This window comes from Microtus pennsylvanicus, chromosome 6, assembly GCF_037038515.1.
Source record: "Microtus pennsylvanicus isolate mMicPen1 chromosome 6, mMicPen1.hap1, whole genome shotgun sequence".
Lineage (NCBI taxonomy): Eukaryota > Metazoa > Chordata > Mammalia > Rodentia > Cricetidae > Microtus > Microtus pennsylvanicus.
In genome coordinates, this window is record NC_134584.1 from 118,098,495 (window position 1) to 118,125,596 (window position 27,102).

At 46.8% G+C, this 27,102-nt stretch overlaps 1 protein-coding gene and 1 pseudogene across 1 annotated transcript in view; one reads left to right on the forward strand and one right to left on the reverse strand.

The window, feature by feature from the left end:
* Cdh13 (cadherin 13) overlaps window positions 1-27,102 on the forward strand; it is a 959,427-nt gene that overhangs the window by 555,572 nt on the left and 376,753 nt on the right. The gene's annotated exons all lie outside the window — the stretch shown is intronic.
* On the reverse strand, window positions 10,651-10,764 carry LOC142853179 (U6 spliceosomal RNA; annotated as a pseudogene).

Here is a 27,102-nt window from a genome sequence, read left to right on the forward strand (position 1 = left end):
AGCCTTAAGCATCCTTTCAACAGTACTGGTCTCCTCATTCCATGTTCAGCTGAGCAGCATGTGTTTGCCTCCAGAGGAAACAAGCTTAGCTAGAGGATATTGATCACTACCGCACCTGACTACCTTGGCTGGGAACTCTAGCACCGCACAGAAAAGGCTCTGATTATATGCCACTGTGGACAGGAAGCCAGCACAGCCACAGCTTGGTCACGGAGAGCTGGTTCTGGTGTGCTACAGATGGGAGGTCCTTTTCTGCTCTGTTGTAGTTTTGACTGACACGGGCATCCTATTCTGACCTGAGCTGACAGCGGAGTTTGGGTTTAGAGTGAATCGTGGATTTTAACTTGAGAGATGGCCAGTCACTGCCAAGTGCCCTCATTAGCAACCCAGTGACATGCTCCAGAAAAGCCATCCAAGCCACGACCCAGTGATGGGGTGGGCCCCATGCATCACCTCCCACCCTCCACACCGCCCCCTTGTCATCTCACTGTGAAACAGCCCTGCCCACGTTCTTAAGAGAAATAAAGGAAGGCTTCAGTAACTGGAGACCTGCGCCACTCGGGTGTAAGTTATCACTGCAGGGGGATGGGGGAGCGGGGACTTAGTAACTCAAGTTAGAAATAAAAAAGATGAATGAGAAGAGGAGATGAAGTTAGTGAGCCACCGTCTGGGTACTTTGTCATGGCTGTGTGAGGGGAAAGGAGAAAGCCCCTTCGAAACAGAGATTAGACACCCAAAGACACTAATAATTCAGTCCCCCGGAAGAGCCACTTGTCTCGGGCCTTGCTTCCCACCCACCAGGCTGAGACCCCATGCTGGCTTATGCTGTCTAGCTGCATAACAGGGAGGCTTTCTTGGTGGTGCTTGCATTTCCAGCCAAGAAGACAGACTGACGTGGCAACGGGTCTGCTGCCTCTGATGGAACGTGTTTATTCACAAAGGGCAAGTCTGTTTTCTGCCTCTCCCCACCCATTTATCCACACACTGGCTAGTTCAACGGCTGCTTGGCCAGGGCAAACTAACTCAGATCAGTTGTGAAGTTCGTGGCCACCTTGGGGAGTTAGATCAGTGGACAGGAAAGGACCCCACAAACAGGCATCACTTATGTCTGGGGTACAATGGTGCAAGCAACTCCAGAAAGTTGTCGCTTTAGAGATGTGTCTTCCTGCAAACTGCAGCTGAAGGAGTCTGAGGATGAGGATGCTTCTAGACCTAGCAGGAAAGAGAAGCCTAGCCTTGCTGGTGTCTGCCTCTAAAGGCTAAGCCCTTCTCATTTTACCCACCCTCCTTTCCCTATATGTTCCTCCTCTCTTCTGCCTCAAAGAGAGGCACCCTGTAATGCTGTTGATGATCGCAAACAAACATTATGAGCTAAGAGCTACCAAGACTGCTGTTCTCCTTCTTGACAGAACTCAATGAGGTGGATGCTACTGTTGCCTCCAGTTGACGATTGTGGATACTGTGGCATCTGGGGGTGAGCTAGCTTGCACCACACTAGATAGAAAGTAACTAATAGAGTCTGAGACTTGAACCCTGATATTTCATCCTCAGTGCTGGCTGCCGAGCATCATGTCTGCAAAGGGTGCCTCGTACCAGTTGTGCAAGGCTTGGTACTTCCTGAACTGTCCCTGCCCACAGCTAAGACTCTACCTGTGCCCAGGACTGGGGGTTCAGTCAGCCATCTGGGTTCCACTGTGCTTCAGAGTGACAAAGTAGTGTTGCTGCAAAACCCCTACCTTGTTGTTGCAGCAACCTCTTCCCCGTGCACCCACAGAGTTTGCATTTCAGACCCCACAGTGATTCCAGACGCCCCAGACAGTGCCCAGCCCTAGAAACGCTATACTGCCTTCCTGTGCGTGCATATCCATGGTAGGTTTTACTTGATAATTAGCTGCAATAGCAATTAACTACAATAACTGATGATATAATAGAACAGTTATACTGCAGGCTACGATAGCTCGTGTGAGCCATCTCTTCTCTTTCCCATTATCCCACCACACTCTAGCCGCCTCTTCAGACCCCATATTTACCGCTTTTGTACTCCAGGGCTATTAGTAAGTAAAATAAGGGTTATTTGAAGCCCAAACTTGGCAGTGGGCTATAGTAGATCAGATAACTGAGTTATCTGAGTGACTGGTAGGAGACATATACAGTGTGGAAAGCACTGAATAGAGGCACAGTCCACATCCTAAGAGAAAGAGCTGGATAGCATGGGCAACTTAAAACGTCCTGTTTATTTCTAGAATTTCCACATAACTCTTCCAGGCAGAGTTTGGCTGTGGAAAGCAAAGCAGAAATGGGATGAGGGGTGTTAGAAGTTGATAGTTAGACTGGGACTCAAGGCAGGGCAATACGGCATTGTTGAATTAAAATTATGACCCATTAGTGATGGAGTCTATGTGTGTGTGAAGGTCTAAGGACTGGAGTGAGCAACCTGCCCCACAAGCTGCACATCTAATGGGCGCATTCTGAGGGCTTAGTCTTTCTGAGCAATATCCCCATTGCCAATAAATTCTCCTACATGGGCTATGACGGCTTCTCCCACATGGGTCCATCGGCTTTGCAGGAAAGGCTTTCCTGGGATTATGCAATTGTGGCCTCTAGAAATAGAACATTCTAGAGTCTGTCCACACTCTGCCTCTCAAATTAGAAACATATGCATGTACCGTGCTTCCTGCTCGGCGAGGATGTGTCAGTGACTTTTCTCCACGTTCGTTTGTTTGTGGTTGCCCTGCTTTCTGTCTGCATCTTGTCTTGGCTTTGCCTTGACTGATCATGTTTATTTTAGATTTGTGAACTCCACGCACGCCGAGGCTGCACGCGTTAGGAGGGCTTTACTGTGTTAGCAGAGGACTTCATAAATAAAGGACCTATAATTCATCCAACAAACACCTAAAGAGTGGTTAGCGTGGGGTGCAGCACTGTACACAGCCCCTGGCAAGCACTTGGGGGTATGTCAACGAACGAGGGCTTCGCTCCCCAGCGTCATGTCAACAGTGTCCGTGATTTATTACAGTGGACGAGTTAGCACAGAAGAAGGTACACAGCATTGTCTTGGGGAACCACAGAGAGCTTCCCAAGCTCCCTTCCTACCCACACAGTCACACAGGTCACACTGATTGCCCCAAGCAGCAAGTGCAGCAATGTATGGAAAGTGTCCTCTAGGAAAGGTCACTAGGGTCTCGCTGGGGACTGGACCCAAGGGTACCCTGATGCACTCCCAAAATCCCCCCTCCTGGGAGGAAAGAATAGGCTGTATTTGTTTACCCAGTTCAGACAGAATGAGTCATTCTGATCAGATGGGAAGGGGCCCACCCATAGCCCAACCTCACATGAGCTAGTCAGGCCAGCCTGGCGAGCAGCCCTGTCTACGGACCACAGCCTCAAGCAAGCAAAATATTGTTTTATTGTGCATCACTGAAAAAATAACAGCAGATGGTCTGTGATCAAGAGAGTTTGGGATGCTGGGAGGTGGTGGCACACGCCTTTAATCCCGGCACTCGGGAGGCAGAGGCAGGTGGATCTCTGTGAGTTCAAGTCCAGCCTGGTCTACACAGCAAATCCAGGACAGGCTTCAAAGCTGCACAGCTATCTCTTGAAGAAAAAAAAAACCAAGGGAAAAAAAGAGTGTTTGGGAAAGCTTGGATTATGAAAGTGAAGTTGATGGCTTTACTTTGAACCTGATAAGGTGTCCGGCCCTTATCTCTGCCCCACCGACCATCTTACATCTTCACTGTCTAGGGAATAACCTGGAGGTCATTTGTTCATATAAGATGGCGTCAATGCAGTTCAGTTTAAGGTCAGATACCAGAGGAATTCTAGCAGGAGGAAATCATCTAAATTTTATGAATTACCTTTTGGGGTGTGTGTGTGTGTGTGTGTGTGTGTGTGTGTGTGTGTGTGCGCGCGCGCGCTGATGCATACATGCATTTGTTTGTGCTTGTGTGCATGCAAACAAAGGCCGGAGGGAGATATGAGATGCTCTCCTTTATCAGTCTTCACTGTTTTGGGAGACAGGGTCTCTTCCTGAACCTGAAGCTTGCTGTGGGAGCTAGGTTGGCTACCCAGGGAAGCCCTGTGACCTGTCTGTCTTTGCTTTCCAGAGCTAGGGCTACAGGTATACCCAGACAAGCCCAGGTTTTTCTGTCTGTTGGCTGGTTTATGTGAGAATTGGGGATTCAAACTCAATCCCCTCAAGTTTGCACAATAAGTGCCCTTACCCACTAAGTTAGTGGTTCTCAACCTTCCTGATGCCGGAACCCTTTAGTACCGTTCCTCTCATTGCATTGACGCCCCAGCCATACAGTTATCTCATTGCTACTTCATAACTGTGATTTTGCTACTGTAATGAATCTTAATGTAAATATCTGATCTGCAAGATAGATACCTGGTATACAACCCCAAAGGGATCGCAGGGTGAGAACCACTACACCAGACTCCTGAATTCTCTTCCGTGCCCCCTACTTGGACACTAAGGAAGCCACACATTTTAAGTACTACCCCAGACTTTACCCAGGCGCACTAAGAAAACCTAAGCGGTGTGTGAGCAGGTCTCTGTAATATAAAACCCATGGTATCCATTTAGTCTTACAGACCCATGATATCCATTTAATCGTACAGTCATTAGATGTGGACTTTGCAGATCTGTAATCATGAGGTCATCTGCTAACTAAATAATTAGATTTTTCATTTGAAATGTAAATTTGAATTGTTTTCCCGCACAGGGGGGCACTAACTGGGGCTAAACGCCCCCAGCTCCGAAATGAAGTCTAGGCATGTGCATAATACGTATTCAGCATATTAATAACCAAATCTGATTCTCATTTCTTGTGTCGCCAGGAAGTTCTTTGTTCCCACCACAATTAGTTGTCACTTATCGCTATAGTCAAGATTGTACAGCAGGCTGCCTTTTAATGATGCCGAGGGACCAGCAACTCCTCTTTCCCTGGATGCCCTGGTTTTGAAATCACTCCTAAAACTGGAAGCCAGTATCCATGGTTCCAGAGGTGGGGCTTTAAAAATTCACCCGTGGCGAACTCTTGAGTGAAAAACCGTAAAAATTGTGATCATTTTTATTCCTGGATCATTATCATCTTCCCCCACCTTAGAGGAGGGAAGGTATCTTGTGTTTTCTTCTTTGGCTCTATCTCCATCTGCATTTGCAAACACCGGGCCCTGAATCTTATCCCCAGCAGCAGCCCTCTCCTGGTTTTCTGCCTTGCTGACTTCTGGACTGCCTGGGACTTCAGCCCCTTAATCCTGCCTTGGCTGGGGATCCATCCTTCACCTCTGCACTTCTCTGAGGCTCCTACAGCTCCAGCATTTTCTTCTGCAGTTCATGCGCACGCCACACACACACACACACACACACACACACACACACGATGTGTTACATGTACATGTTCATGTGGTTATGTGCACAGGTGTGCAGACTACACATCAATATCAGTGACTTCTTCGACCTCTCTCCACCTCATGTTTTGAGACAGGGTCTCTCACTGAACCTGAAGCTCATCAACTCAGCTAAGGCTAGCTGGACAGAGTTCCTAGAATAAATATGCCTCCACCTCCCCAGCACTGGCATTATACACACATACCACTATAATCAGCTTTCATGTGGGTACTGAGGGTCCAGACACAGCCTCAGGCTTGTGCAGCAATCACTGTAGCAACTTAGCCATTCCCTGAGTACCTCACGTTAGCTTTTAGAAGCCATCGCCTGTTCCCACCCATCTGAGCTCTGAGACAGTCCTTCTTTGTGTCCATCAGCGGCACTGCTTTCTGAATGCTCTCGCTCTGCTTGTCCTGAGCAGGGGACGCTGTCCTCTGCTTCATCCTCTCTGCCCCTGTGTTGCTGCCAGAGGAGCTAATACTTAATCTTTGCTGGCACCAGCACCTCCCTGTTGATGTCAGTCCAAATGGAACCTCCCCTCTGCTTCCCGTTTCAATTCTTCCCTGTCTGCTCCAGTCCTTCCAGACCTCCCGTGTCCTTACCTCACCCACCATCATTCTGCCTCTTGTATTCATGGACCAGATTCGAAGGGAGCAGGGTACCCGAGGCTGTGTGTTAGAGGCAAATCATGCCAGCACTCTGGAGATGCTGCTGCCATCTCCTTTCACATCTGGGTTCATCTTTGTAACTTTTGTAACTTCCCCAGTATGCCTGACACCGCTGGACTGGGAAAACACTGTGAACTGAGGCTGTTTTACAATTCAGAGCCAGTAGCTAAGCATTTCACAGCACACCAGGGCCTCTGAACCTGTATACCCTATACACAGGATGGTTAGTATTGATGTCACTTCCTTTTCTGTGAGAAGCAGCTTAGAGGTGGATGGGGTTTATTTGGGCTCACAGTCCCAGAGGGATAGCATCCATCATGGTGGAGAAGACATGGCAGCAGGACCAGAAAGCCTAACTGGTCACATTATTTATGTTTGAGAAGCAGAGAAACAGACTAGGAAAGAAACTAAAGCTATAAGCCCTCAAAGACCACCCCCAGTGATACACTTCCTCCAGCTGGGGTCCACCTCCTAAAGGTTCTGTTATTCCCCTTACAGTGCTGTCATCTGGGAACCAAGTGTTCAAATACACAAGTCTGTGGGGGACATTTCTCTTTGAAACCACACCATGATCTGCTTGAGGACATCCTTATGATAGGGGCACCACCACTGTATCTGGTTGTCAGGTGAAGCATGCGGAGTCTCCGGGGTCCATCACACCAGCCCAAGGCAAAGCAGAGACTCTATACCACGCATCTCAGTTAGATCTGTGATGAGATACTTTTCCTAGGCAGGAATCTCTCTGTCCCTAACTGATGCCCATCCCTCCTAAGACAGTACTAGAGGACACTGTGATGGGTTTGACTCTACCCAGTTCTCCTTCTTTAGGCAGATGGGATTGGAATCCTTGGGAAAGTATCAAAGACCATTCCAAGAAAGACTTGGTGAGACAGGTCCACGTTCCTATTTGAACAACACCTTCCCAGTATCAAATGCATACTACTGACTGCATACCAGCTGAGATCCACCTTCCTTCTATGGTCATCTGGTTGACCACTGCCCTACTAGTGATCAGTCATTGTTGCTTTGTTGTTTCTTTGCAAGAGTGAGGAGATAAGAGACATTAGATCCCAAACTAACTCAAGTTCCCAAAGGCTATCAGAAGCCAACCTTCTTGTCACATGACCACAGACATTACAGCGATAGGAACCGTCAATTCTCACATGTTTTAGATGAAATAATTTTGATCTAGGTTTTACTTCTCACAAAGCTAAAGAAATGTTGACTGCTGCATCACCACCTAAATTTTGTGTTTCACTCAATAAGTGTTCAAAAAGTCACTTCGCCGCCTTTGTTCCTTTTCTTCCACTGAGCTTTCTCAACATTCTGACACCATCTGACGCATACCAGGTACTGCTCTGAGTGAGAAGGAAGAAGGGAGGAAGCTAGGTGAGGTCTCCCTTCTCTGGTTGTATTTTATTTGGAGAAGATACAGGATAAAGATGGCGTTAAAGAAAACCAGAATTGTGTGGCTGGGGGATTGGTACCAGGAAGAAAGCCAAAGGCAACTCTATGAGAAACCAGAAGGCAGATATTCGGCTTCAACAGAGCTGCCTGGAGGCACATGGGAAATCCCAGTATCCATCAGGAACCAGTGGTACTGTGATCTTTGGGGAGTCATGACCAATGGAGGAAGGTCTTGAGACCCCAGCAACCTCAGGGTCATGAACAATTGGAAAACTGGGGGCTGGGGGGATGGCCAAATGGTTAAGAGCACTTTCTGTACCCACACTGAGTAGCTTACACCGTAACTGTAGCATCAACGAATCCCATGCCTTCTTCTGCCCTCCGTGGGGACCTGCACACATATGGTACATGTAAACTCACACAGGCACACATAAGTGAAAATTAAAGCACTATTTTACAAAAGTAGATGGAAAGCTGGCTGCAGAGGAGTATGTTCAGATGGGATTCAAGAGGAAGGTCAGACCCTGATGAGGTGAGTCGTGAGGTTCTGCATTGGGTCTCATTCTAAGTACACAAAGCAGCCACTGAGGCACCCCAAGCAGGAGAGGTGGCCTCTACTTCTCTCTGCACTCACAGATCTATTTATAGAATCGCAGTCTGAGCTGTGCTCTGTCTTTGAGTGACATGTAGCTGACTTAAGGTTTTTGTGGAGAAACCAGCAGCATTGTTATGCAGTGTGTGATAATCAGGATCCCAAAGGGAGTCCCTACAGCTGGTGCATCGGAGTACATGGACACACTCATGATCTCTAGAGCATGGAAGGAGAGTTGTCTAAAGTGTGGGTTCCCCTCTGTATGCTATTGTATGTGTGCTTTTCTACCCCTCGCTCCCGAAGCCAATCACCCTCTAGATATTCAGCCAGCCTCTCCTGATTTTTGAAAGGATAAGGATAACTGCATCACAGAGGTGCTGGGGTGGCAGAACTGTTCAGCTTTGATTAAATCCCAGTTGTAGTACTGTGTTATGGTTGGGCAGGATATTGCCACTGGGGACAACTGCATTAAGAGTGTATAAGATCTCTCTGTGACTTTTTTTTTTTAAAATTGCACGTGACTCTACAATTATCTCAAAATAGAAAGCTTAATGAAAAAATAATAGTGCTATTCATTTGAGTGTTTTATTAGGCACCAGGCACCATGTTGAGTATTCCTTATGAGTTACCTCCTTGAATTCTCACAAGGAACTCAAGAGTCTAGTATCACCCCCATTTTAAAGAGGAGGAAACTGGGGCTTAGAGGTTGACTATTTGCCTAGCCACCCAGCTGGCAAGTGATGGCACCTGAGTTGGTTCTAGAAGATCCATCTCCAAAGTTAATGTTCTCCACCACATTCTGTGGGGCTTGGTCTCTGTTGTCCTTACCAGGCTTGATCTAGCCAGAGGATATCTGAATCCTGATCTCAAGGAGGAGAGATAAATTGGGAAGAGATAAGTTCCCTGCCTCTTCTGGGGCAGCTGTCTATGATGGTCTAGGATCTAGTGGATTGGACAGACCTCCAGGACATACAGACTGGTCTAGAGACTGTGAGACAGCTTAGATTTTGTTGCTACAACCGAGACACCTGAAACAGACACCAATAACTTAGGGAAGAGAAAGTTTGTTCTGGCTCACAGTTTGAAGTGCTACAGTCTTCACGACAGAGAAGGCATGACGCCCAGAGCTGAGCTCCAACACAGGTGGCAAAACTAGTCACATCTCTTTGGGCCAGATGAAGAAATGGGGGGGGGTGTCAATGAAAGGAAAGAAAATATAAACTTGGATGGGAAGCTATGAATGGCGCACCCCCCACTAAACTTCCTTCCTCGACTAGAGAGGTTCCACACGCCCTATAAAGGTTCCACACACCCTCTCCAAGTAACACTGCTAGCTGGGAACCAAGTGCTCACATGTGAGCCTGTGGAGACAATTCACATTCAAACCATAATGCTAGACCTTGCCTTCTGCCTCAAGAACCATAGCCTAATGGTGGCTGTCAAGGACCATGTGTCTTCCATGCAAGCTGTGTTTGTTCTGGCAGAACCAAGCTACTCCCAAAGTCACCCAGTGAGGACAGCGAGATCAAGTCCACAGAGAGACAAAGAACATTCTCCACTTTTCCAAGCTAAATTTTAAGATTTTTTACTTTGTAGTTCCCAGGGTAGGTGTTGGGGGCATTTTCTAATCCCAACAAATGACAGAAATATCCCCTGTCCTCCAATCCCTCGGGAGCCCTGAAGTTTTAAGCTCCATCATTATCCCAGCTTTGACATCTTTAAGCTACGGCACCAATCACTCTAAGGAGCCTCCCCATCCCCCATACATTTATCTCAGGGTTTGAGTGGCATTTTTAAAATTTGAAGAGAAAGTTCTAATTTATCCTGATGTGTTTGGTGCATCTTTAGGCAAGAATTTATTAGGATATTACGGTTAATATAATCATAGCCGTAACTCCCTAATGAATGCAAATGGGAGGAATAAGATTTTATTAAGCAAGGACGATCATCTTAAAACCGTTATAGCCTTGTGCTTACAGAAACACTTTGGGAATACACCTGTTTCTAAAGTGAGTCCTGTCATCTTCTCTGGTGCCGAGGACAGTGGGGACACAGGCTGAGCCAAGTCCTGCATGGCTGAGCAGGGATTGTGAGGCCTTCCAACCTGGAGTGGATGTGATTGGTCCATTCGGAGACACCTAACAGTGTCTGAAGACATATGGATTATCATTGCTAGGAAGGCGAGTTACTTCTGATATGCCAGAAGTCTGCTCAGGCAGCGAGAGCCATCAGAACCCTTCACCCCCACGCAGTAAAGAATTACCTAGGCAGATGCCAATGCTGTCAAAGGTCAGGATATAAGGCAGTGGGACCTAAAATCCATACATCCAATTTGAAACCCCATCTCTGTCCTTTTGTAGTAGACAGTAGCTTTCTAAACTCCCTTGTCTGTATTCTAAAGTGGGTCCCATAAAGTAACACCCACGTGATCCCAGGTGCTGAAGTAATACATTTCAGGGAGTACTCAGCACAGCACCTTGTGCAGAGAGAGTACTCAGTCAGAGGTGGAAAGTGTCTCTCACTAAGGCTTGTTCGCAGTCCTCCAGCAAAACAACTAGCAAAACCTTCAAATCAAGCTTACGATAAGTTTGAAAAATTGTCCTCTTGGAACGCCTCACGAATTTGCATGTCATCCTTGCGCAGGGGCCATGCTAATCTTCTCTGTATCGTTCCAATTTTAGTATATGTGCTGCCGAAGCGAGCACAAAATTGTCCTCTTGGATGTCAAAATCTCTTGCATTGTAGGTGTTCTCTCTATCATGGCCTTGTATGATTTGGGACTACTCGGAGAGCAAGGCCGTGCTATCTGCTTCTTCTGGGATAAGGTGCCAGATACCCAGGGATTATGCATTCTGTGGGTCTGGCACATGAGAGCTTAGAGAACATTTGGGCGGGATTTAGAAGGCGGCCTTGTCTGCCTGAGTTCCTTCCCAATTGTCATCTTGATCAAACCACTTCCACTGGGAGAAGCAGTGGCCATGCTTTGGGCGCGGGTGTGCTCTGCCGGAAGCCATCTGAGAATATGCAGCCAGGATGAGCTGGGGGAGCTGCTGTGGCAAACCTGGGTAATCGTAACATCCTACCCTGGGTCAATGTTGAATGGAGAGGCTGTGCCCTGAGGCCATATAAGTGCCCCAGGGATCTGATTACATTTCTGAGTGACAGGGGACAGGTCCTCAGTTCACTTAACCCAAAGTTAAGGCAGAAGAGGGAAAATTCAGGCATGTGGGAATGCGGTGACCCCTGATAAGACTAGAGGCTTACCTGCAGCCCCCTGCTGTTTATTAGGAGGCATGTGACTGTCAGGATGCCACTGCTCCTTTGGATCTCAGCCTCCTAACCCAAGGACTAAGCCACCATGCTCTGCAATGCCTGAGCACGTACACAGCTCACTGTCTGGCCCCCAGTCATCAGCAGCTCCTTGCAGTGGGCTGGAAGGTGCACAGTGCCAAGTCTCCTGGAAGATAACGCACAGATGCTTTTGGACCTCGGAGCTGGGAACCTCTTTGAGGTAGCAGAGATTTTCCCTCATTCCCACCACCAGGAGCGGTCTGAGTTTCTGACCATGTTCTCTTCGCTCTGGCTAACAAGACAAGCAAGGTCAAGCTCATAGTTCTCCACATCTTTGTGGCAGGCTACTTCTCTCATCTTCTCCTGCTTTCTCTTTCCTTTGATCCTTCTTTTCATCTCCCCAGCATTATACATCACCGTGCTTAGCTGTGCAAGCCACCTTGAATCCGGTGTGGGTTGATGTAGGTATAAATAAACCTTTAAAAACCGCGAACCTTCAGTCTGCTCAATAATTCTCCCAGATTTTTGCTTATATGGTGTTTCCTCAATTTGAGCTTCATCCAACTCCTTTTGGCTGATGGTAACAATGATAGTAACTGATTCCTCCACCAAGTCTAAGAGGCTCAATTAAATTCCTTGTAAAAATGTCCCTCATAGGGGAAATGTCAGGCAAGATGCTCAGCTTCATCTGAACGAAAACAAGAGGCAGGCTCTTTTTTTGTGGGCTGCAGTTGATCAAAGTATTCCTCACGCTGCTCGTAGCTGCACTGCCCAAGGTGTCTGTGACAGATGGCTCATGCAGGCAGGAAGATGCACACAGCCTCTCCTTTTGTTTCAATAATAAAAAAAAATCCCTGTCTGTAAAGGAAATTGACAATGAGAAAGATGGAGGATTCATCCCTCCAAGCTAATTGTACCAAGTCCGGGCATGTCACAGCCTTCTCAGCAAGACTGTATGGCCATCACAGAGGGTTTTGCAATTAAGAGAGGTGGAAAGATGCCCCTATGCTGCCAGGCTCCCTGACCCTTCCCTGGCTTTGAACCAGGACCAGTGGTAGGGTATTTACATGTATCTGTTTTGTAAAATTCAGAGCACACGTACAGAAGGGCTTTCCTGCAGATGAAAAGCTAGTAAGCCCCTTAAGAGCTGGAGAATGTCTCTGTGAGTGTATTCAATGATTTGGCTCTTTCTCCACGCGAGAAAGGTCCTGTCACGATGCCCCAAAAGAATGGCTCATTCATCCTGCCAACGAAATGCCTCCTACTCCAGCCTGGCTCCTTTTATAAGGCCTGTCCTGGCTCGAAAGTAAAGGCCACTGCTAACATTGCATCGTCCCTGCTAGGCTTCTAGAGCCATTGCGTTGCTGTTTCAACCACAGAATGGATGCTGAGTACATAGAATATAGTCCAGGGGACTTCTGTGTGCTATTTTGCAACAGCTATAGTGCCATGGCACAGAGATGGGGGCAGAGCCAAGCTCAAGTTCCAGCTCTGTCTTTCCTGGACTGAACCAGCCATGGAGCTTTTCTGTCTCCTCCCCCAGAGAGAGTCTCAATCCCTGAGACTGATCTAAAGATCACATGACACAATGTCAGGGACAAGCCTCCCACCTTATTCCAGGTGAAGCCCGCAGTTCCCTTAAGCCACACCCAGAGGTATGTGATGCAGACCTGACCTCTCAGTGCAGATGTGGACTGCAGTCCATGTGTGCGTGAACTCGGCATGAGGGGTTTTAAAATAAAATTGTTAAGTATTTATGAGGAATTGATGCTCAGAGTTCTCACAGGGACAAAGGCGCCTGGAAGAGTGTTTAAAAATAGTAAAGGGGCAGAGGAGGTGGCAAGTTGTCTGCCAAGAAGGGAAGTTGGTTCCTAACCTCTAGAAATTCCCAACCCTTCCTGAACTCTGGGAGCTGAGTCTGGGGCCTTCCTAGCTGGTCAGGAGCCAAACGGTGCATAAATGATAATACTGAAGGAAAAGGAGAAGACCCTGCAGGAATGCAGGATGTGATATCGGTGTGTGTGTGTGTGTGTGTGTGTGTGTGTGTGTGTGTGTGTGTGTGTACACGTGTGTATAAGTGTGCCTGTGAAGGTCAGAGGACAACTTTAGATGTTGGTCCTCAGGCTTCTTACTTCTTTTGTTTGCAACAGTCTCCCTTTGGCCTCACAACACTGCTAAATCAGCTGTCCAGAGAGCTCCAGGGACCCTCTTGTCTGCACCTCCCATGTCACCCTCATTGGCACCGCAAATGTCTGCTGTCGTGTCTGGCTTTTTACATAGGCCCTGAGGAGCAGAGCTTAGGTCCACACAGTTTCGACATGAGTGCTTAACTGACCAGACCATTTCCCCAGGCCACAGGAAGACTCCTGGAAGAAGTGTGGTTGATCCTCCCTATTCAAGATGAACAGGAAAAGAAAGTGAGGTTTCATGAGCACAGGGACAGAATGGCAAAGGCCAACAGAAGGGGGAAGCCTTGTTTAGCTTGGCAAATTCCAAGAAGCCTCCCTAGAGTCAAGACCCCAGTGAGCTTCAGCCTTCTTGGTTAGGGCTTTGTTTATAGGAACAGTGTTTCTTATAAGGAACATCCAGGGAGGTCCTGAAGTTCCAGGTTCAAAGAAATTGCTCTCCTGCCCCCTCCTCTTCAGCTCTGACCCTATGCTCTCGGTCAGCAAGGGTCCCGGTACTCTGACATCAGAACCACAGTGTAAAGTTTGAAAGATTGGCAGAGGAAACACTCCATGGGAAAGGACTACACACCAGCCAGTCTGATCATTTTAAAGATTTATTCTCAAATTCTCTTGATTAAATGTGTGTGGTGATAAATTAAACAGGGCCTTTATAACTGAACACAAATTGGTGGTTGTTTGGAGCTTTTTTTTTTTAAAGACAATGACTAATACAAATAGTGTTAATTAAGATGAGTGAGGACATTGATTTCGCTGGAAAGCTCAGCTCTCGAGAGGCGGAGCCAATGCCTGAGTATGAAAACACATTTCTACTGCTAACCCTTTCAGAAGGGGGAGAAAGAAAGGGCTCCCCTAGTTAAAACTACAATGCCGTATTGAAAATGGCCCCCAACAACAGCTGTGGTTCTGATTTTAAAGAACCTTCTTTATATATACTATTCACTCTCTGAGCGTCTTTCAGGTTGTGTTTTGACCGTATTTATATCCCTCCCCACATCTTCCCAGGTCTTCCTCCCATTTCACACTCACCTTGAGTCTTTATTCTTCTTTTTTTTTTTAACCCGTCAAGTGTAATTACCGCTGCCCATTCTCTGGAGCATGTTGTGCTTGCCAGAAGTCACCCTTTAAAAAGACAAAGACAAAGCTGACTGTTCCTTTCTGGGCAGCTATCAACCACCAGTGGTTCATCAGCTAGGGGTGGGGCTTCATCAGCGAGGGGCGGATGCCCATCTTCCTCCTCCATGCTGGGCTGTTGTCTAGGTACTTATTCAGGTGTTAGCACCTTGCCCTAAATGCTGTGAGCTCATGTGTGCAACTGCACTGTTGTGTCCAAAAAACACCAGTTTGAGAGGCAGTGGATGGCCACGGGTGAGTCTGCTTAACGTAGACAATAGAAGGTAGACTCCAGGCTATCTACAGATGCTCAACAAAGTAAGGATGGAGCTAGGAAAAGCATACCAGAGGAGGAGCCATCATGCTGGAACAGAGGCCACGCTCTGAAAGATAAACACACCTTGTTCTGTCTGGTGTGGATTTCTGGAGTGTGCACTCTGGAGATTATGGGCACATCTCTGATGCGACCAGCCCATAGGTGCCAAGGACAATTAACAGCTCTATGGCAGAGAAGCCATTAACGCCAGAAGAGATCTTGCCATTCCAAGACGTTAATTTAGCATGGCACCAACAGGAGTGTTTGTATGTGCTCATCATGGTGTCAGACATTCTGAGCCCTAATTGAGTTAATTAAAAGTTAATGGCATAGAGCACATCCCGATGCTATAAACGGCGGGCACGTGACCTGTTCTCATACTTTCTTGTCTGCATAAATCTTTCACTCCCGGTCAAGTGCCGCCTCCTGAAGATCCATTCTGCATCACTACCTCGCCTCCCTTTAAGGGAGGGCAAGTTCAGCGTCCTGTTTGATATATAAACAAAGGGAGCTGGAAAGATAGCAGAAGGTTCTACTCTGTGTCCTAAATACTACCTGTCACTGCTAGCCGTGCCCTTAAGTGTCTTGATGGGAGAGGGACGTGAGCCTCCATAGTTATAGCTGTGGAAAAACGGGAAGATGGACAGTGTGCTGCTGCCGCCACCGCCGCCACCGCCGCCACCGCCGCCGCTGCCACTGCCCCTGCTGCTTCTGCAGTGTTTGGATGAGATGGAGGAAGGGGAGACAGTGGTTAAGAGAAAGGTGTACGTTAGGTTGGTGCAAATCTAAGAGCTGTGATAGTCACCAGGCCTGGCTTCTCTACTGCCAAAAGGAGTTTGCAAAAGTTTCCGGCGTTCTTAGCACCAGAAGAAAAGCTTCTTCAAGCACTGGACAGAGGAGGAGTCGGAGTGGTCCTGATGCAGGCTGGATAGTGCATCTTCAGCACTGATGGATAAGTAAGCCCCTGGGCGTGACTCCATTCATTTTTTTTTTCGAGACAGGGATTCTCTGTGCTTTCGAACCTGTCCTGGAACTAGCTCTTGTAGACCAGGTTGGCCTCAAACTCACAGAGATCTGCCTATCTCTGCCTCTGCCTCCTCCCGAGTGCTGGGATTAAAGGCATGCACAAGCACCGCTCGGCTCCACCCACTTTTTGATCAGATGGCTGGTGGATAAGCCTTTTTATGTCTTGTCTTGCTTAATAGATACTTCCCCTAAAGAAGTGTCAAATCGTCATAACATAGTATATAAGCCCAGTGGCAGTGAGAGGGAAGAGCGTCCTCAGCTTAGTGCTGACTGAGACAACCATGGTCCCGTTCTTCAGCCTCTCTGTAAGCCCCAGGCTCTTCCCCTGGACCAGTCTTTCTCTCCACATGACAACTGGCAGTGTCTGGACATGTTTTTGTGCCTTCCAAGGAGGAGACACCCCAATTCAGGAATCTTAAAACCTCTAACAAATGTGTATCCCGTTTGCTAATTGGGTTTGTTTAGTTCCCTTGGGAGAGGTTGGTAACCACCCAGGCCTTCACGTAATGGTGGCATGGTGCACGAAAATGGCACAGAAGACATTATCAAGTGATGTGTAGCCTAGGAGTTTCTAGAAATATCCAAGTGGAAGACACAGCTGGCTCATCCCCTGTGAAAACATTCACATATATTGGATTTAAGAGGTCACAGCAGGCACCCCTGGAGGCATGGCCATGGGGTTTAGCTTCACGTCACCTGCTCTGTATTTCATTCTCCAGACAGCATGGTGGGTAATGGCCTCCATCTCCATAACGCCCCCTGGGGAAGATGACAGGAAACCCTGTACACCCGGTGACTGTGCTGTGATCGAATGTATAGGAGGCCTCTGAGCCACAATGGAAGAAACACCTGAGCTGTCTTTCCCGCAATGCATGTCAATAAAATCAGACTCGGGGAGGCATTTTGTTTGAGAAGAGAAGCCTGTGCATCTTTTCAAATATTGTGCAGTCTCGGTAAAGAGCCTGGGGTCCTCCTAATTAGGAGGGAGCCTCTGGGAAAGAGGAATGAGCGTTGTCTTTGAAAAGGGCCGGGGTCTTCTTAGAGACCCTGGAGAGTACTCACACAGGTGTCCCCCAGCCTCACCTGGGGCAGCCCTCTCTGAAGTAAACAAAGAAATCTGAACCAGGGGGGAAAAACAGGAAGAAATCGGGAAAATAATTTTTATAACTTTCAAAGTAAAAGAATTTCTTTAAAAATTCATGAGTTGGGCATTTCCTAAGCTCAGCGGAGTGATGGCAGCACAGCCATCAACTGCTTGTCTTCTATGGATGCTTCTAGACTAGCTTGGAGCGGTTTTAATGGTTTTAAAAGCTCTCTCCCATGGTTTTACGTTGTCTGGGTCACCGATTGTGGGAAATTTTTATTAATCTAAATTCATTAGGTTTTAATATGGTTGTATTTCAAATCCACCACCTAAATTGATAGGACATTGTTCATCTTTAGAAGGGCTGCATGCCATACGACCCAAATGAGCTAGAAATATATCCTCTGCAATGTGATATTCTTCAGATTTGGCACAGAAGCTGGTATTCAATAACACTTGATAAACAAGTGAACACAACGTAAGACACAGATCCGAATAGCGAAGGACTGAAGAGGAATAGGCTGAGGATGACGGTACCTGGGGCCAGGAGTGGGTGGGCTGTTGTCAGAAGACTTCCAGATTGGTTCGCTGACCTCTGATACAGGCATTTTCATAGCCTCCTGGGTGAGGAATAATTACAGAAAGTAACGATTTCAGATTTGTATGCAGAACACTCTCTAGCTAGAGATTGTTGTCCAGTTTCTCCCCTAACGTTTCCCACAGTTCCAGGGTCAATGAATATGTAACAGTGACCTTTCACTGTCAGGGGATCAGGCCAGGAGTGTTGTTCGGAACGCAGACCTGCCTTTTAGAAAATAGTCCTTTCCTCTCATTTCTTTCTCTTGAGACACAGAGACTTGGCAGATCTCAGCTAACTGGGGACGTGTTCGTTGGCCATTTATTTGAAGGGTCTTGGCTCCTTCATGACCCCCCACTGCTATGTGGTTCCTATGGGAAAAGAGCCTCGACTTAGAGCACTGGGATGTGGATGGTCAGTACTGGGATGTGGATGGTCAGCAATGGGATGTGGGTGGTCAGCAATGAGATGCGGATGGTTGGTACTGGGATGTGGATGGTCAGCAATGAGATGCGGATGGTCAGCAATGGGATGTGGGTGGCCAGCACTGGGATATGGTGGGGCAGCCCCCTGCCACTTCTGCTTCAAGACCTGTGCACAGCTCCCCCATTCTGCTCTCCAGGGTTCTCCATCGCATGGTTAATAGCATGGGTTGGAACGGTGGCAGGAATATACCCTGATAGGCCCCTATGAGTCAGCCCTACCCCTTCTCTGTCCAGGTCCACTCCTAGCTAAGGCTGGAGTCATTGGGCCTGATGACATCTCACCAATCACCAACTAAGTGAATTGATCAGATAGTGTCCAAACACATCAGAAAGTCTCCCATGCATGTGCCCAGTTGAACTCTTCAAGAATTTTATTTTCTATTATCAAGACTCTAAGCACTTCTTTTCGAACTTCCAAGATGGGACTCACTGTCGTGACATTCTTTTATTACACGTAATTCTTTATTATATGTAATTCTCTCAACGTGCAGCTATTGCCTTCTGCCCGAAGTCCTATACTGAGAGCAACTGGAAGGCATGGGGTTCGCTCCAGACACAGGATTCGAATTTTCCCTGACTAATGATGGTTGGCTTTAGATGAACAAATATATATTCAACTAATATATATAAGTACCACGGCTTTTAGCGTGTGTGTGCCTACCTGTAATTTGTATTTGCCAAAGGAAGCACCTAAGGCCCTTCCAGCGCATTCATCTTTCTGCTATTTATCTATATATTTCTCAATCCATAAGTATGCTGTCACTATGCCATTATCCCCTAACTTTGATTAAGACATTTACTTTTTCCTACTGAAAGTGAAGATTTCGCTTTTAAATGGCACACATAGTTTATTGTCCCTTCCAGCTATAGTCTGTGCAATAATAAGAATCTACTTTAAAACACATTTATCTTGACTGCCCTGATGGAATTTCATGTATTGATACATGTTTTTTTCTGTTTTCCTGGAGTTTATAATTGTCCCAGTTTTATTCACTGTTCTAAATATTTGTTATTAGGGGCCTGGGGGGATGGCTCCACAGCTCTAGCTATGCAAACAAGAGAACTGGAATTCAGAACCCCCAAACTCATACAAAAAATGGTGGTGCTTCTAATGCAGGGTGGACACAGAGGAACCCCTCAGGCCGCTGGCTAGTGGAACCAGCCTGATTGGTGAGCCTGGGGTTGAGAGAGAAACCCTGCCTTACCAAATAAGGCAAAAGAAGGAAGAGGAAGATTCATGACCTCAACCTCAGGCACACACGTGCACACACACACACACATATGTGCTCACTACACATGAACTTAGGGACAATGCAAGCACAGGAAAGGGAAAAATAAACACTTGTCATTGAATCTTATGCCAAGCTCTCCAACATAACTATAAAGCACCCCTCGATAACTTAAAACATATCATGTGATGCATTTCTTACTTTGCTTTTGTTAACACTCTTCGTGGAGTCCTTGTCCCCCATGCCTGCTTGGCTCTTCTAAAACCTTGTCTGACTTGGTCGTCACATTTGGAATGCTTGCCTCTCCTGCATCCAGTCTCCTCTTCTGCACAGACTGTGCTGTTTTCGTTCCTAGTTAACCTCTAAATTGCATGCATAGTTTGCATACCAGACGATAAGCCTTGCCAGTTGGGCTGGGTATAGAATTCTAGGCCGAACACATTTTTAAATCAATATTGGGCTTCCTGGTGGCTTTATCCAGTTTTCTTACCCTTCATGTCCCTTTACACACTTGTCTTTTAAATATAATTTATGCTTAATAGATTTCATCTCCTGGCTATTCTATTCAAGTATTATTGCTTGCTCTCCGCCACCATAATTTTAATGACTGTTTGTTCTTTCTGCCACCTTCGGGTGTTCTTTTTAAGAATCCCGCTTGTTATGTCAGGTGCAATAAGTTCTCTCTTCAAAGTCTTTGTTTATAGGGGATTTTTTTGTTGTTGTTTTCTTTGAAGTGTTCTTCTGTTCTCTGTGGCTTCTAGTTCTATCTTCCTTTTGCTTTTGTCTCTGCCATGTGAGAAACTCTGATCACCTGTTACTAATTCTTGGCCGCCTGTTATCTTTAAAGCATGAGCAGACTCATTAGGAGGTTGGTGCAGACAGGGTGTCAGTGGCATGCCTCAGTGCAAATGCTGCTGCTGTCGGGGCTTGTAATAATTCTCTCTTGGAAGAGTCAGCTTCTCTAGAGAAGAAATCTGGACAGTCCTGTCTGGAGAAATCACGCCTGTCACCCCGAGGGCATGTGTCTGGCCAATCAGTCTGTAGACTTTACCCCCTCCTGTCCAGCCCCTCTTTCCCAGTATACACACATGCCATGAACACACGTTGCCAAAACACAGAAAGGCTTATGTCTTTCCACAATGTCAGGATGGAGTAGCACTAAGTTCGCGAGGCTTAGCAGGTTTAATGATACCAATTTGTCATAAAATCGGCCTACCTTGGTAGCTTAGCTGAGATGAAGCGGGTTTTTTTTTATTCCAGTCTTAATTACCAATATTAACTCTAGTATCACATACCACATAGCACACAGTAAATCTCTCTCCCTCCCCCTCCCTCTCTTTCCTCTCTGTACGAGTGTGTGTGTGTGTGTGTGTGTGTGTGTGTGTGTGTGTTGTAGAGTGAATACAAGTTAAGGAGGCTGCAGCAGAGCTCAAGAGTTTACAAAAGGGTGCTGAGAAAGAGTCTATATAGCTAAGATAACGAACCGAACCAGTGCCAGCGGGAAGCTGCTGATGTCAGGTTTGAGAGCATAGCTGTAGAATTCAAGGTAAAAAGACCAAGCAGTGTATGTAGCAAGAAATGATTCAGGAGCAGGAAACAGTGGGTCAGGTCCATGCCCAGAAAATCAGAGAGGTGAATGGGAAGGGAGCACAAACATTGAAACCATGAATCCAGTTCACGGTATCCTGAGCCATTGACACCACAGTAAATATCAAATGATTGATTGGTGTGGGGCATGCTATCACCAGATTAGGTGCCCTTCCCCTTCTGGGGACCAGGTGATCGGGTTATACCCTTTTCTTGATCTGTTATGTCTGGTATGTTCCTGGGCCTGGTTTCTTCTATAATGACTTTTTTATGTCTATGTATCCCTACATTTTCATTTCTCCCCAATAAACTTATAGGGTGAATCTTATGCTTGATCAGGGATATCCGGCAAATAGAGCAGTCTTTGAGTCCACCTGGGGCCGCAGTCTTCTTTCTTTTGCATATTGGAGTCAAAGGATGCTTGTAAAGTGGAGTCTTCTAGGGCAGCACACAGCTTAAACAGCCATTTTATACAACACGGAGTAACTTAGAACAGGGCAATTCCTATTTCACCAATATGGCGGAGCCCCTTTGGTCTACCCCTTTTGGAAAAGGACCCTCTTGTCTGATTTGGTGGGAAAGGGACAGTCATGTTGATACCTGGGTAGGAGGCAAGGACACTAGAGTCTGCCGGCCACATGTACCTACCCGATAAGCCCCCACCTTTATCCCTTCTCACTCTCCAGCCTTCCCAGAGGCTTCTGGGTAAATCCGCTTCTCTGTTATTAGAATCTCCTCCTTTGGAATCTCAGCTTGAAGGATTTTGTTCTGCTAAGTGGGTTACCCCTGGTTCTTCTGTTTCCTGTATCCCAAGTAATGTTTGCTTCTCTCCTCTGCTGCTGGCGAATCTCCCATCTTTTATTATTATGGATTTGTATATGTCCATTACCAAATAAGTAGATGTGCTGTCTTTCATGTCTCGAATATTGATTACCTAAATAATACTGTCAGGCCATTCATTTGGACTTGAAAATGTGGGCATGAAGTTCTGTGGGAGAATGAGACTTTTTTTTTTTTTTGGTTTTTTGAGACAGGGTTTCTCTGTAGCTTTGGAGCCTGTCCTGGCACTAGCTCTTGTAGACCAGGCTGGTCTCGAACTCACAGAGATCCTCCTGCCTCTGCCTCCTGAGTGCTAGGATTAATGGCGTGCACCACCAGCAAGAATGAGACTCTTAACAGTAATTAGAATAAGAAATGTGGTATCCAAAGAGGATGGATCCCTGGCCCAGCAGTATGGTGGGTCACTCCAGCCTGGAGAAGCTTTAGAGGAAGTGTGGAGGAGAGCGTGTGGGAATTCCAGCTTCATAGTGCTACCTAGTTCATGAGTGTTCATTACCTTTGGTCAGCTTTTATTATCAAACGAGGAACTCTATCAGCCCCAGGGAGATTCTATGACCCCGGAGTTAACACCTGACAAAGTTGGAAGCTCTGGTTAAGCCACCACCATGTACATAACTCCAACATCTGTGTTCCCTTGTCATCTTAGGGCCCCCGATCTCCACTTTGGTTGTGTTGCAGCAGGGGAGGTGGAGGAAAATGTGGTCCCTGGGGGCTGAGAAACCTGTCTTCTGTCATTAAACAAAGGCCAGCTCTCAGCACCTGCTGGTGTGGTGGGGGAGACTGGCCCTGGAAACGCTGCCTGGGCATTTGATTAGCACATCACATAAGCTGTGTTTCAGAAGTTTTGAGTCGAAGCCCTAGCTGCTTATCGACTGTGATATCTCTATACCTTAACATTCTTGTGGTACACGGTGAGGTTGAGGCCTGTCGTGCACACCTCCTAGGGGGTGTCACAAGGAATAAGTAGCCCGAGTGTAGCATGTTATGAGAGATAGTTGTTTTATGTCCTGGCGTCGTTTCTGTTGGTATGATAAGATATACTGACCAGCAGACTTGGGAAAGGGTTCGTCCCGTGCAGTTCCCGGTTACAGTCCCACACTGAGGGGAAATCTGAAGCTGAGCAGCTAGTCACACCGCATTCATAGTCAAGAGCAGACAGAATGGAAGGCAGCCATGCCGCCTGCTTGCTTGGTTAGTTCTCAGCTAGCTTTCTTTACTCTCAAAGGGTCAGGGCCCAGCCCGTGAAAGGATAGGGCCTCCCAGCATAATGCCTGAACGCTAGCATCACCCACGGTGGATGAGGTCGTTCCATAGCCATTTACAAGTAAGACATGCTCCCAGGCCAGCCTGATCTAGATAATTCCCTCATTGAAATGCCCTTCTCAGAGCACTTGGTTGTGTCAAGTTGACAGTGAAAACTCAGCAGCACAGAGAGGGTGGTGATGCTATCAGTGGGTCAGGTTGTGCTGGCTTGAATACTGTCTGTCCCTACCCACGCCCCTAAAGACGGCAGTTTCAATACATAGCCTCTTTCCTCCCCCTGGCTCCCCTCCCCCTTCTCCTTGCCCAGTCTTGCTGCTCAACCTGAGCTCCCAGCTCCACACAGATCATCATCCCAAGAGGTCAGTAGCTCAGTCACTTCTGTACTCTCCAGGCATCCAGCCCGCTCTGTCTGAAAACCCTCCTCCCTCCAGTGAGGCATTTCTATGCTAAATGAAATAGAATTGATTGCGGCCAGATTTACCAAGTCCTTTGAAATGGTTCTATTATTCGAATGCGAGCAAATAATGCAGCCGGGCTCCCGAGAACCACATCTATCTGCTACCTTTCCATTAATCTCTTTATTAAACGAAACTGGTTTCTCTTTTGGAAATTAATTACTGAAGTAGTATTGAGAATTTTAATTTCCACAATATACCAGCAAGAGATACTGCTGTTTCTTTATACAGCATTACACAGCAGGGCAATAATCTATTGAAAGAAGCCCGAAAAGGGGGCAGCTTATAATTAAAACAGTATAACAGGGATGTTTGATGACTCTCTTAGCGCTCAAATGGCCCTGCCGTGCTGTGTTTGGGTGGAATAAGATATATATTTAGGAAACAGCGCTATATGAGGAATTCGACAGACAGACGGGTTTTACGGTCTGTGATGTGGTCGTGTTGCCGCACCTCACCACGTCCATAAGAAAATACAGTTTGGGTTTGGCCTCTGAGATTTACAACCATTGTCGCTATTGCCAGAAAGGAAATTCCCCTTATGAGGCCGCCCCCACTGTGATGTTTAAAACATTTAACTCACGGAGGAGGGCATGAATTATGGATGCCAGGAGGGAAGCTGTGGGTACACAGGAGGCCCACCGAGGTGTGGATGGGTGAGTGCAGGCCCGGTCTGCAGGTATGATGGCTCCCATTGCACAGGATGGTTCAGCACTCTCTAATTCTCTCCTGCACTTGGAGGATGTTTCATCCTTTTCAAGGCACGTTCCTATCTATCATCTTCTACCCTCCCAGGCGTGTTTTCTCATGATAAGAATTATGCACACACCATTTACATTTATAGATTGGCTTCTTTTCCGAGGGAGGCAAGCACTTTCTGCAGATACCCTGTTTGTCTTCTGTTCTCCTCTCCCCTCCCTCCCCCTAGCCTTCCTCCCTCCTTCCCATCTTTCCTTCTTAGGATTGGTAACTTGTGATGTTATCTTCTCTTTACCTGCTTCGTTTTCATGTTCCTGAAAGGGAACCGTGCCTGTAAATTTCCTGCAGACAAAGTCTCTCTATGCAGGGCCAGCTCCAGGTCCAACTCCATTAAAAACAACAAGAGGGAAAAACAAAACATGGAACTGAACTACAGGGAATGGGTGCCTTGCTAAGACAGGGCAGCCTGCACTCTGCAAAAGGATGCATGGAGGTACCACAGCCTGATGCACGGTTCACATGTGATGAGCTTGCTCATGTAGTCAGGGCCCTCAGTTGGGCCTTTGGCCAGGCATGCTTCATCTGTTCCCTGCTGACTGGGGGCTTATCATTTCCTATACAACTTTGCCATTCTGGTTCCATGTATGGTGGGGGTGGAGCCATAGGCCATAGTCAGGTGTGCAAAGTACCACTTGCTTTTTACCTGTTTGAGAAGAAGCAGTAGGCCCTCATATTAGCCAAATAGGAGTTGCCAGGGCTGGGGCTATGTCTCAATGTTAGAGAGATAGCGTGGGCTCTGGTTCCAGCTCTTGGTTGAGGAATAAATAAGCCTCAGACGGCAAGTAAATTGAAGAGTTAATATCATTTCAAACCAATATTGTGTGTGTGCACACGCGTGTGTGCATGTGTGCACATGAGTTAATTTTTTTTGTAAGCATATGAAGCCCAAAGGTTAATGTCAGATGACTTACTTCTATTGCTATCCACATTATTTTTGAGACAGGATCTCTCACTGAACTAGGCATTTACAGATTCAGATAAGGTGGCAGTCAGCGAACTCTGGGGAATCTCTTGTCTCCCCAGCACTGAGGTTACACTCATACAACATGCTGTGTGGCTCTTAAACTCGGGTCCTTATCCTTGCATGGCTGGCACTTTACCCAGTGTGCCATATCCCAGACCCTCAGACTGATATTCTTAGTGGTGCACCGTGAGAGAGAGGAGAGGCTTCTGCGGGTTGTGCTCACCGCCTCTCTCCTGCCTCCAGGGTTCAGCTCTGGCCGCAGATCTGAAAACTCTCCTTCCCTGCCCATGGCTAAGCGGTCACATCCCACCCAAAGCATTGACACATAGCCATAAAAAATGACAGTTCCCGACCTTGGGAATCCTGAATTCCTCTCCACTTAGCAAATAAGGTCCCAAGATTGCCTCTTGAGTATGCATTTCCTTCTAGGATCTTCTGTCCTATCTTAAATAGTTTTACAAGAACAAGATGAAGAAGCCAGTGGGGAATAGTGGTGAGAGGGTAGAGGAGAGGAGAAGAGGAGTCGGGGGACGAAAGGGAGAGGAGGTTAGGGGAGGGGGATAGGAAGGGCGGGAGGAAAGAAAGGGAGGGCGTTATGAGGAGAGGAATAGGAAGTGGGGAGACATTTCATTTCAATCCCAGACTCCCAGACTGTGTTTTCCCTGAATAATGTCTACAGACACATTTGTGTCTTCCGGAATATTCTGTTTGGTCCAACCCCCAGCTCTGCTTCTTCTTCTGTTACTCCATGATCTCCAGAAACATCCTTAAGAGGAACCTGTATAGAAGGGTCCCAAAAAGGCAAAGTCAAATGAAATCATGGCTGCTATTTGAACCCCAATCCAGCATGATGTACTTCACACACACACACACACAAACACACACACACACACACGTCAGTGACCACAGGTAACTGGGGTGGGAATGCTGAGCCTACTGCTAGAAACAGATCTTCCTGGCTTCTTGATGCAAATAAGGAGATCACTTATGAATCTTTCTTTTTATACTTTATTTATTTCTTGATGATTACATACATGTATACAGTATATCTTGATCATATCCATCCCAACTTCCCCCATATATTTCAAACTTCATGTTTTCTATTTACTTTTCAATTATTTTTTTTAACTCATAGACTCCAATTAGTACTGGCCAATTGCACATAGGTGTGGGGGTCATCTGTTGGGAGCGTGGACATTCTACTTGCAGTCACCTAACCCAAAGTAAAATGAAGCCTCCCAACCCCACCCCACCCCGCCAGCTATCACCTACTGACTCAGCTTGGGATGAGGCATCAATAGCCCTCCCCCACCCATGCTGAAGTTTTTGCCTGTCTCAGTGTTGTGTGGTTCTTGTGTAGCCACAGCCGCTGAGAGCTCACGACTGCTGCAGCAGCTCTGTTCATGCTTCATGAACGGAGTGCAGGACTCACAGGACACCACCGCCTGCAGAAACTCCTCTTGCATCTCCATGCGGTCTTGGACCAGATTGGTTCACTTTGTGTAATTAGAGAAACATCCTGTAATAAATTCTGTGCTAACAGATCAATCCCAATAAAAATGCCAGTGTCCAATCACCTGTTCCCCTGCACTTGGGAGGAAAGAATTTATGTCCCAGCCTCTTTAGCCTGACTAATGTCTTCCAGCCTCACTGATCCATGAGAAGATCTTGTCACCAAGAATTATTCTTGACCTCCCACGTTCCACAGTCCACAGTAATAAATAAGCATGCATAGTGTGTCTCAGCATTTACAGAGCGCTTGTCCACCCATCATGTCACTTAATCTTCAGATTGATTTTTAGATAGTTTATTCAATCTGTGGAGGAAAATCTTATTTTATTCATTAAAAACTCTCCATGGTGTGTCTC